Raw genomic sequence first — 11400 nt, 5'->3', positions numbered from 1 at the left:
CCGTAAGGTCTTGGTTGAATCGTATAAACACCATCGGTGAGTATATTCATCCTGTATCCCTCTGAACAATCTGCAATCACACATCTATTCATGTGAATTCATGTACATAGTGCAACTCCAAATAAAACATATGAGCGATGAACGCATGAATTTTTGAATTCCATTAGGAAAGAGTTCAAATGTAGTGTATGGTTTTGGAGAAATTGAAATCTCAAATAAAACGGCACTGTGTAGTGATGGTTTTCAGTCATAACAATCATGCCAATTGACACCTGTCAGAGAAGTACACAAGCACGTGATTCTAGACTACCAGTTGTCCGACTGACACGCAGATGACTTGTGGTGACTGAGAGGGTGTAATGGGTAATTTTAAGTGCTGGCAACTGAGAGTCTGAGTCTGATGAGCGGGTAGACTTCGAATCTTGGATTGAATTCAACTTAAGTCCCAGGATCGATCGGGACTTTACTGAAAACGTGTTATGACCGAGTATTCTCAAGGAAATTCTGTCGTGAAAAGGATTGATTTGCATTGTTCAACCCGTTGTACGATATATTTCAGGTTTGCCGTGACCATACACTTGGTAAACGTACTGGAGAGTGTATGATGTACGACGTTCTTCAGAAATGAAGTTTTTATGCACAACTGGAATACAATAAAAAGCAACGTTAAACCATATTCACTCACTGATTAGAACGATATATTTCATCATGCTTTCATACTTTAACTGTATCAAATCCACACTTGCCAACAAAAACACTTTAACATGAAACCCTTATTTCAGACTTCTGAACTGAATCTGAATGCTTCTTTCTGAGCCAATTAGATCAGTGAGTGAGAATTTACGCCATTTTTGGCAATACTATGGTGGGAGACAGGAGAAATGGGCTTCAAATATTGTACCCATGTGGGGAACAGAAACCGGGTTTTCGGTGGGATGAGCAAACACTGAACAACTTGGCTACCCCACTGTCACTTAATTATTCCATGCCCATGCACAAACGTGTGACGTTTCCGTGATACACTGGACAAGAACAAACTGTGGATTATTTGAGTACATACCATCCCAGTAGCGTTCACAATATGTTCCAGTGAAGCTGCCGGTACAATCACAGGACGTGTTAGTGAGATCTGACCACTTGCCTCCATTCTGACACTGAGGAACTGGAGGAATCATCTGCAATACACATGTATGGCCATTATACATGAATACATCGGGAGTATAAACTAAGCAGGAATGCTATAAGTCTTATCTCACGCAAAGGTCCTCCACGAATGTGAGTTGGAATTTCAGTTTAGTCCCCTTTATGATCTGATAACACTACTGTTGCGCCATAGGTTTGACAGTCACGAATGGTTTCCCCCTCGCAGCACGTTGGCTAAAGTACTGTATGTGTTTGCGTTATACTGAACTAATTACTCATACCCGACAGGGAAGGCAATGCTGTGGTCGGAACAATTGGGAACACACACACACACACACACACACACACACACACACACACACACACACACACACACACACACACACACACACACACACACACACACACACACACACACACACACACTGAGGGTACGGGTTCGAATTCCGGGTGGGACTCGGTTATAAAAAAAGTATAGCATGTGTTACATGTCACTGTGGGCCTGGGACCTGCTATAAATGGCCCGTGGAAATTATGTATGTGTGTATTATTGTTACTTGTTGCTTTAAATGTACATGTATCTAAATTATAAAGAAGAGAAATAATTGGTTTTCGGGATGTTTAAATTCAATCTTAATTACTTGTACTGTCAACATATGAGATTGTAAATATTTTTCAAACGTTTTGAAACAGAGAACGCTCTGATTCTGAGTAAACAAAGTGCTTTTCTTGCTTTGTCTTTTAAAAATAATTGGTGTCTTTCATGGTGCTGAATCAGCAGTGTCAATGACATTAGAGTATGAAGTAGCATCAAACTTTATCGTATCTTATCATATATCTATTGATTTAATCAGTTTAGTATAAAGGAATAATATTACGTAACATCAATCCTTAACACAAAGCTACTTACTAAAGCAGCACTGTCTCCTTGATCGGGAAATCATTACCCTTAATTCAACAGCCACATTTGTTACAAACAAGTATTCTTGGTCATAGATTCAGCATTTCACTCAGATTGTGAGATTAAACCATACCATCCCTCTGTTGGCGTCATAACCTGTAACACTGACATTATGTCTGCTGTTATCTCTTTGCATAATTCATGTTTTGAAGTGTTGACTTGGCTGCAGGATCTGTTGCGCTCAAACTGACGAAAAAATACATGTACAAGCAAAGTATTTCTCTCGAAGGAGTTACCTCGCGCCGAATCGATCCGTAGTCAAATACCATAGGTTTCACTTTGGGGAAACAGATCTGTTTACAGCTGGAACGTCTAGTGCGCCTCGAGATACCTTTTGAAGTATACATTTCAGACAAGACTTACTGTTTTACAACAATCAATAAAATCCCCTTCGATACAGTATGGGAGCGTCCGTAATGACTCTTTCAGGCTCTGAAAAGCTCTGCAGAGTATAGGAATACGCAAGATTAGAAATACAATTCTCTCATCTTTAGTGAACTTTAGTTCATAAAGTCTCCAGGTTAAGGCATTTTCTCTTTGAGCTAAATATATCTATAATTACAATGAGGTGTTAAACATTGATGCTTTCTGATTATGTCTAGTCAGTAAGATAACCTGGTAATTCCATGTTATTGAACGTCGCACTGAAGCTGATAGGGCGGTAAATAATCGTATTATGTAAATAATCGAGTCCACACAGTAAACAGAATTGCTCTTGAAGTCAAATAATTATTTCATCTCCAGTCAATATTTTGTTATTAGGGCTTTTTTCAACAAATTCATTGACATGTAGTGTTTTTTTCTAAGCCCATTTATCTCGAAACAAATTTTCGCGGACGTTCTGGTTTTCGGGTGACGAAACCGGTCGAATACCGGATAGTTTTTTTTTCTCTTTTGAATTCATTCAAATCAGATGAGGAAGTACACAGGTACAGGAAATATATAATACAACAGTACAAGAACACATTAAGGCAGTGGTTCATATGGATAGACATTACATATACTAGAAATGTAATTAAAAGTTCATCATGGCATATAATGGGATCATCTGCAGTAGTGGTGACCATTTTCTGTCAAACTGTAATATTTTATTATTCTTATTGGCAATAAACGTTTCGATTTAGAAAATATCACCGCATACTTGTAGAAAGAAACATGTCCAGTGATAATTTTTTTTTTCGATACGTGGATGTATTTTTTACCAGCAAGAAGTACATGGTTCATTGTATTATTTCCGCCAACTGAGACTGTATAATTTGTCAGAGTAAAATATTTTTTCATTTATCATTATAGTCTGTGAGTTTCAATCAGAATGTTTTACCCATTTTCACATTCTTACATCAGCTTACAAAATGAGCACAGCATCATCAACTAATTTCATTCTCAGTGATTCTTTGTATAGACAATTCTATGGACACATTCAAACTGAAAGTCAATCAATTTAACATCGTTTTAACCACTTCTATATTTAAAAAAAATATGTTCTTTCCATGGAACTGCAGTGTCAAAGAAATTTTGCCATGTTTCACATATATTAGGCATGTTTTCAGTACTTATAAGTTTATCATACAAATATCTGGATCTGTTTGGTACTGGAGGTAAACCTATCAGTGATATGCTAAGATAATGATTATGAACAATCAATAAATTATTTCTAATAGCATTTTCCCATTTGTCTGTATATTTGATAAAAACTGATGATAATCAAGAATTGTGCCTTTGATTTTGTAAGCTTTCTTAAGTTCATTAAATGACAAGATACCTTGATCAAATACTACATAGTTACCCCACTAGCAGAAGTGGACTGCAAGGAGCTCGGGGGATGAATTCGACATGGCACAAAAGATAAAATAACATCTGTAGCAGGGAAATGTTACATGTGATAGTTATACGTTACCTCAGTCGTCTGCTCGACGTTACTGGAGACCTTCTGATACAGGACGTCCTTGAAGTCAGTCATACTTTCTACTTCTTCCAATGTGTAGTAGTGGCATTTCTTTTCCGCGAACACAACATTGGTGGCTCGACAGGTGCTCAAGGAGGCACATCTCCCAACGCAGCTGAACGCAAACGATTTGTCCTGAAACAGTGGAGGGTTAGTTCGAGAAAATCGTTTAACAAACTTCGTCTCACTTATCGAAGCTGTTGCCGTGAACATCGACGATAAAGCTGCGAGTAGAAGGCCCACGTCCATGATGCTGGCGACTGACCCCTCAAAACATGTCCACTTGTGACACAAACTACGTTTTAAGTCATCACACTTCAGACCGAGACTGAGTTTAGTTGATCGTCACCGTTTGTAACAAATCCAGTCCGCAAACATGTTAGTGCTAATGTAAGAGGCCTGACAAATAGTAATTATGTAGTTTCTAAGCTATGTCATGAAGAATACTACCCAATATGTGACGAGAAAACATTTGTCACATCAAAGGACACCCATCGATATTTTCAATTAACATTCGGTGGTCTGGAACGGTGTCATTGATATTCTCTAGTATAGTATAAACTATTCTTCACAGTGAAGATTTGAAATACTTATTCCTTAAGCTACGAAATATCAATACAGTCAAGCAGGACATGTTCGGTGTTGATTCAATCATCAAAACGGATTCAAAACGAAGGATGCTAACCTTCCCATACATATTCATGAGTATATCCAGCGTGACCCAAACAATGTGTTAAAGATCACATATACTCTAGTAGGGTACAAATACAAAATCACTTGCTGACATCTCTATAAATGAAACCCCGTCATTAAAACTACTCATTTCGACCTTTAATTAACTTAAATCGACCTTTTTGTCAACGGTACACAATTCTCAGCCGCAAAGGAAATTTCATCCAATCAGAACGGCGCGTCTCCGTGACGTAATTGTAGGTATAGAAATGAGTGTCTGTGCAGTTTTCATCTACGTTTCAGGGATTAAACTATTTCGTTTACAGGTTGGTACAAACTTGAAATCGCGAAAGCCGTTGAGAAAAATGAAAGCTATATGTTCTCACAATCTACTATCATTTAGTTTCCTCTCCTGCTTTGCCTAGTTTTCGAGTTACAACCCTTGTTTTCATAGACGATTCTGTCAAAGTCACTTGGTGTCGCTAGGTTGTAATCCGTGTTAGGTGGTATAAACCTACGTGTTATTTGTCATCATTCACTTGATGCTCAGCTAATGAATTTATAACAGGTATAATTAGTGGTAACGCCACTTAGATTACCCGACAAAGACCCCCATTTGGCATTTCTTGTGTCTGGATCGATCAAAGGAGTAACCGATAACACGCTGATTGATTAATTAGTTTTATGGGGATTTAAATGGGGGATTTGTCAAATGGTAGTGTTTATGTATGTACATTTACTAATCTAAACTGAATACACTCTGTCGTGTCTGTGTCTATGTAAAAACAACACCCTTCTTTCAAAGCATTGACCGCCAATACATTCATTGATTGCTCATTATTGGCTAACTAAATAACTGTTTAAAAAGAATGACGCACATTATGCAATTAGTTGCCAGGTGTGCTATCTTGGGTAACCAATGAAAGTATACAGCAATGTGAAAAACCTGAAACGATATATCACGTTTTCGTATATTAGACTGTTAAAAGACACGTCACTTAGGAAATCTACAGATGAATTATATATCACTCGTTTTTTGTGGATATTGATAGATACATTCCTCGAAGAAGGTAATAGCCTGACATTGCTCCTACAACTTTAATTTTAATATTTGCATTTTCGTATTTTTTAAATTGTCGTAACTTTCAACAGAATCATTGTTTTCGTCGTGAAGTGTAATGATGTAGACGACATACACTAGGGCGTGCGTGCGAATTATGATTCAGATAGGAAAACCATGAAATGTCTACATATTACAGTCCTGTTATACATTCGCAGATCGCTTCTTTTTACTTAATTTCAGAATGCATACAAGTATGATTATAAAGTAATTAGGATTATGAGACCAAGTAAAAAGACGTATATTGACAAGTGTCCACATACTGGTGAGTGAAAGTTACAAACTAAGTAAATTTAGCAAGTGAAGAAATTTATCGCGCAGTATTTTCACTTGGACACCGATCTCGCTTAGGTTATGTTACAGGTTGTGTCATGCAAACTCCTTTTGGTAATGATTCAAATACATATGTATGTAGTTTGATTTTCTAACTTGATGAAAACAAATCATAATCTCATTAATTCAAATAGATTTGACTTCACGATTTTCAAAAATGGCGGTGCCCTGTCTTAGGATGAATGCTATTTAAGTTTGTTTTTCACCGACTTACAAAATCAAAATTACTTTCTACTGGTAGTAAAATATGTATTTTATTGATGGACAACAGGATTTTGCACGACATTGCTTATAACATAACAATTTCACTCTTGGAAGCGGTCAGTATAAGGGGTCAATATAATATTACTTACGATAATATTGGCACTTCGACCACAACCTCGTTTCCGAGGAAGAAAGCGTTATATCCATGCAAAATCCTTTTGGTCAGCAATGTGTAGTAAGCAGTCTTGATTTTATATATTCGATGAAACTTGAATTCCATTTTCTATCCTGGAAGTGTGGTAGTGGGCAAACCATCCGATTTAGTATATACCACAGGTTTCCACAACGCTCACTTCGCACACACTAACAACCTATTCAAGCACAGACTACCGGTGGAAATCTGTGCATAGTGACACCATCACCCGACCCCAAGGAACAATTGACGGCAACACAACAATTCGGTATGTCTTTGGTGACGTCGAGAAATCAGCACAATGACGAGCTTCCTACACATTTTCTATACATTTAATAGTTTTTATTGCTAAAAGCGGCGTAAAACCAAACTCATTTACTCACTCACTCTGACGACAGAGTTACTTAACCTGTCTGCGGTTTCGTTTGGGTTCGAGAGAGAAGCAGACGGCTTTTTAGCAACTTTTGAGCGCTTGGTATTAAAAAAAATGGTGTTCCGTTTATGGCTAACCAGAAGTCTTTCATATGCAGTGATAAAAAGGGTACTAAAATATTGAGTTCAGTTGTTCTTTAAAATGACTCTTTAACATTTGGACTGAGGACACAAGCGGGCGTAACCCACGGTTGGTTTAATTAATGGTCACATGCACCCCAAAAAAACCAAACATAATTAAAACACATTTGTCACTTATTCATGACATATAATATGCATTGCTGCTTTTGAAAAAAAAACCAAAAAAAAACCAAACCAAAATTATAAGCGTACAATAGCGATTCAAAAGTGCTTTATGTCTTGAAGCCATGACAACAGCGTATGCCTTGGTCATACTAACACTTATCATTCCAAGGACGAGATATCACATCTGAAGTGTCACAACCTCTTTAATACGTTTTAGCAACATGACGCTTACATCAGAAGGACGTGAAATCACGAATCCAGGTTTGCAACGGTTGACAGGGACCATTCATGACTAACATAACATCTAATATGAACTAAAACTAAAATAAAAGCCAGCGACTTTTAAAGCCCTCACACAGAAAGGGTGTCCAGAGATTATCTGGCTCAGGACAACTTTAACGTTCTTCCATGGCCGTCTTTTCTGGGACGAAATTTGATGTAGGGTTACTGCAGGTAGACAGTCACGCACACTTTGACAGTTGGAACGGAGAATGATATTTCACTGACATCACTTCTCTTGCCTCGAGTGAACTCAACGAAGAGACGTTGCACAGCCTGTGTGCAAACTCAACGTGGCTGTACACGCTGGAAACGACAATCGGTTTGTTGGCACTTGTGCACGTACTTCTGACTTTGCCTTTCTCTGCAATCCTCCCTCAAAATAAATAGTGATCGAACTTTATAAATATTTTAATAGTTTCTTAAGTAACCTTTTTTGATATTTTTACGACATAAATAAAAACTGCAAAAAACCTTACGGATTTGGTCTGATGTTTTGATCATGATCGGCGTTGCACTCTGAGTATTATATGCTTATTAGTTTCCGACTTATAACTTAAATGATCACTTAATATCAGCTTAAAGGATGACTCTCTTGCATTTGGAAACATACATACACCTCTCTTTTTATACGTAAATTGACATCACATATCCTCAGCAATGAGGCCGTATATACTTAATATTATACGAAGAGCTGTCAAAACGACATGAGCCTAAAATACTTCAATCTTATATGTGCATGATAAAAAATGTGTGTATTGAAGAATGGTTTATATAAACGTAATATAATCATATGTACTCGTAACAAAACGGCAGAAATGGGTAAGCGTGAGCACGGAGCAGTCATAAAAAGTAAGGTGTGCAGGGTTTGCCTCCTAGTTTAATGACTGACCCTGGTCAAAAGAGACAATGATAATGATAATAATAACAATGATATATCTGATGTACAAGATCAAAACATTGTTAAGACAGAAAAAGAAATGAAACAATTGGAGAACATTGACACCAGTTGGAAGAAATGTAACATTAAAAGCATTGCTTCTACCTAAGGCTAATCATCTTTCCATCTTTATACCTATTCCACCAAAACATACAAATTCGAAAATGTTTATCGAGATAATCCAGACAGGATAAAGATTGGTAATGTCACTACAGCCAGAATTTGGTGGCATTAGTGTACCTGTTGTAGAAGAAAGAGTTGCAGTTCAGAAACTACTAAAAGTATGGACTAAACATTATTTGCTAGAAAGTCCATATTTACAACTGTACTTAATGCAAATGTCGTGACGGCAAAAGTCTGCATGAACCTTACTTACAAATCTTATGACCAACAGTAGGTGGGAAAGTTACTGAGGGAAAACATATTCTGAATAGATACATAATATTTTGATAAGAAAAAGATGTACCCCAAGTAGTGAACTGAGATTGTTTCAGTCGAAAATTTTACATCACATCCCGAGGACAAAGAGTTATTTATGTAAGATTGGCTATGTAACATCAGTAAATTGTACGCAATGTTACGAATCTAATGAAACAGGTTCCTATGTCTTATGTAAATGTTTATATTCCGTTGATATATGCGAAAAGCTATTAGAATGGATTGAAATTCATACAAAAAACAGAATCATATTCAGTGAAGATCGTGTGTATGCTGTTGGTTTAAAAGGTAAGCTACCATACAGCTGAAATATTGCTGAGTATGGCGTAAAATTAAACTCACTAATACTAAAGGGTAAACATAATAATCATTTGAATGTTGTTATCATGATAACAAAACCTCTCCTTACAAACGTAATAGAAATTTAATGACTAAAAAAAGCTTTTCAACCTTTCGAAAAGAAATAGTGAGATACTACGTAGCCTCTAAGTTAATTGCATATTCATATTGCAAGCTTCCATAGCTTCTGGTCTTCTTTCCATTTACTGTTTAGAAATCATCTACGCGTATTCCTGAAAACTGAATACATTATCTACATCTCTCTCTCCTCCCTCTCTCTGTATGTGTTCCTAATACATTTACAACCATAGTCATAACTTTTGATGCACACTTTACCTATGAATGTTCACAAAGGATGGAAAATGTAACTTTAAAAGATGGAAGTAGAACAAAATAAGGATATAGGTGATGTATCTGATCCCCCAAACCTCCTTATTTCGAAATATTCGTTTCATGTGTTACACATCCGTGTCATCCTACTGTACTGATATTGAATCATCAAGATCATGTCTTTTTCATTTAGAATGTTCCTAATGTATTCCAGTATTTTGCCACTGAAGAACGATAAAAGCCAATTTGCAAGAGCAATTATCACTTTGCAGTTCTTTGCAGTTCGTGCAGTTCTAGGATATGTCATCAACTATTCTTCAGTCGTACCTTCTGGGGGCTATAATGGGCCGTTCAGTGATCTTAACTTCATCTGGACAAATGTCTTTCGAGCAAGTGCCAGATGACACACTCTGAAATATTTATAGAAGTGTATGTTTAATAGTACCTGTAAACATCTGAAGTATGGACATACCAGGCTTAAGAAGAAAGAATGTTGTTCGACAGCACGGGAATGCAAATTTGACTTAGGAACATCCTTTGTGTCACAGATCTGGTATCACCACTCTAGAAAACTGCCTGAGCATCCGATGGTCCAAGTGTACCGTTAGGATTACCCAAGGTGTAATTTTTGAACCACCAACCAGAGTGATGTTTCTCAGAGCACCTTCCTGTAGTGTTTTCATCATTGTCTCTGTCGAAGGTACTAAACTTGTCTCTTTTCAGTTCTGCCATGATGTCTCTGAGAAAATTCTTAGTCTGACTGACCTGAAATATTGCCAAAGTGACTTTAAATTCTAACTCACTCACTCACTCACTCACAACAGGACCGAACGTTCGGGTGGCTGTTACGAGTTTATTACCTGAACACAGACACGACGCTATGCACATAGTCACATTCATCTACACAACACTCCTCCCCACTATTCTTAATGTCGTTATGGTGATAGAAAACTGCTACAAAATTAAGACTGATGAACACATTTTAGGTCAGTAACTCGTACTCTGGTGCAGTTGAACTCATTTACACATTTACACAATGGAGAACAATGTCAGTCAATTAATTGGATCAAAGTCTGTTCAATATCTATTCTTGAGTTGACAAAGAACATATCTGACGCATCTTGTCCAGTTCTTTCAGTCTTGAGAGTACGTCGGAGGAGGCCGTCAGCATTCCCATGTTTAGTTGTGTTTCTGTTTTCAATATCATTCTGGTGTCCCGGTAGGAACAGAACATAACGTTGTAGTGGGGCTGCCCTCATACCAGGGATGGATTTCTCTGGATGGAATTTGGAATTAAGAAGCCCGCGATCAGTTACAAGCGTGACTTCCACCCAAATAGATAGACATCTTTGGGACTTCTTGACAGCAAAGACAACACTCAGTGCTTCTTTGTTGATTGGGAATAGTACAGTTCTGCCTTGCTGAGTAAACAAGAGGCAAATACAATGTGTCGTTCACCTCCTTCAGGGAACGCATGGGACATCACCGATCCGATACCACATGGTAAAGCGTCATGGTGGGTCAATACGTGTTCTGATGTAATCGAACGTTCAGCTAAGTTCTGAAACGAATCCATGCATGCATGAGTCGCACGAATGCATCAGTAATGAACTTCTCTGTTCCCTTATTTAATGAAGTTAACCCGACATGCATATGTAGAGTAGCTAGAGTCAAGCTGAACAAGCTGTAGTGTTTCACCTATTTCATTTTTCTAGTTCAACAAACGGTTGACGAGTTTAACAAAGTCTACCTAGATGACCATTGTGTGTGTCTGCATTCAATATTCTAAAAACATCTCAGAGTGGACAATTTGCTCCACTGAACG

General features: G+C 37.5%; 1 long non-coding RNA gene across 1 annotated transcript; it reads right to left on the bottom strand.

Moving 5' to 3' along the window:
* Positions 1-10: 10 nt before the first annotated feature.
* On the bottom strand, positions 11-4065 carry LOC137291388 (uncharacterized). The gene is made up of 3 exons (XR_010957257.1): positions 4002-4065; positions 1061-1175; positions 11-70 (listed from the first exon to the last, which is right to left on the bottom strand). It is a non-coding gene; the product is annotated as an uncharacterized lncRNA (long non-coding RNA).
* Positions 4066-11400: the final 7335 nt, after the last annotated feature.

This window comes from Haliotis asinina, chromosome 7, assembly GCF_037392515.1.
Source record: "Haliotis asinina isolate JCU_RB_2024 chromosome 7, JCU_Hal_asi_v2, whole genome shotgun sequence".
Classification (NCBI taxonomy): domain Eukaryota; kingdom Metazoa; phylum Mollusca; class Gastropoda; order Lepetellida; family Haliotidae; genus Haliotis; species Haliotis asinina.
This window is presented reverse-complemented; position numbering and strand designations above follow the sequence as displayed.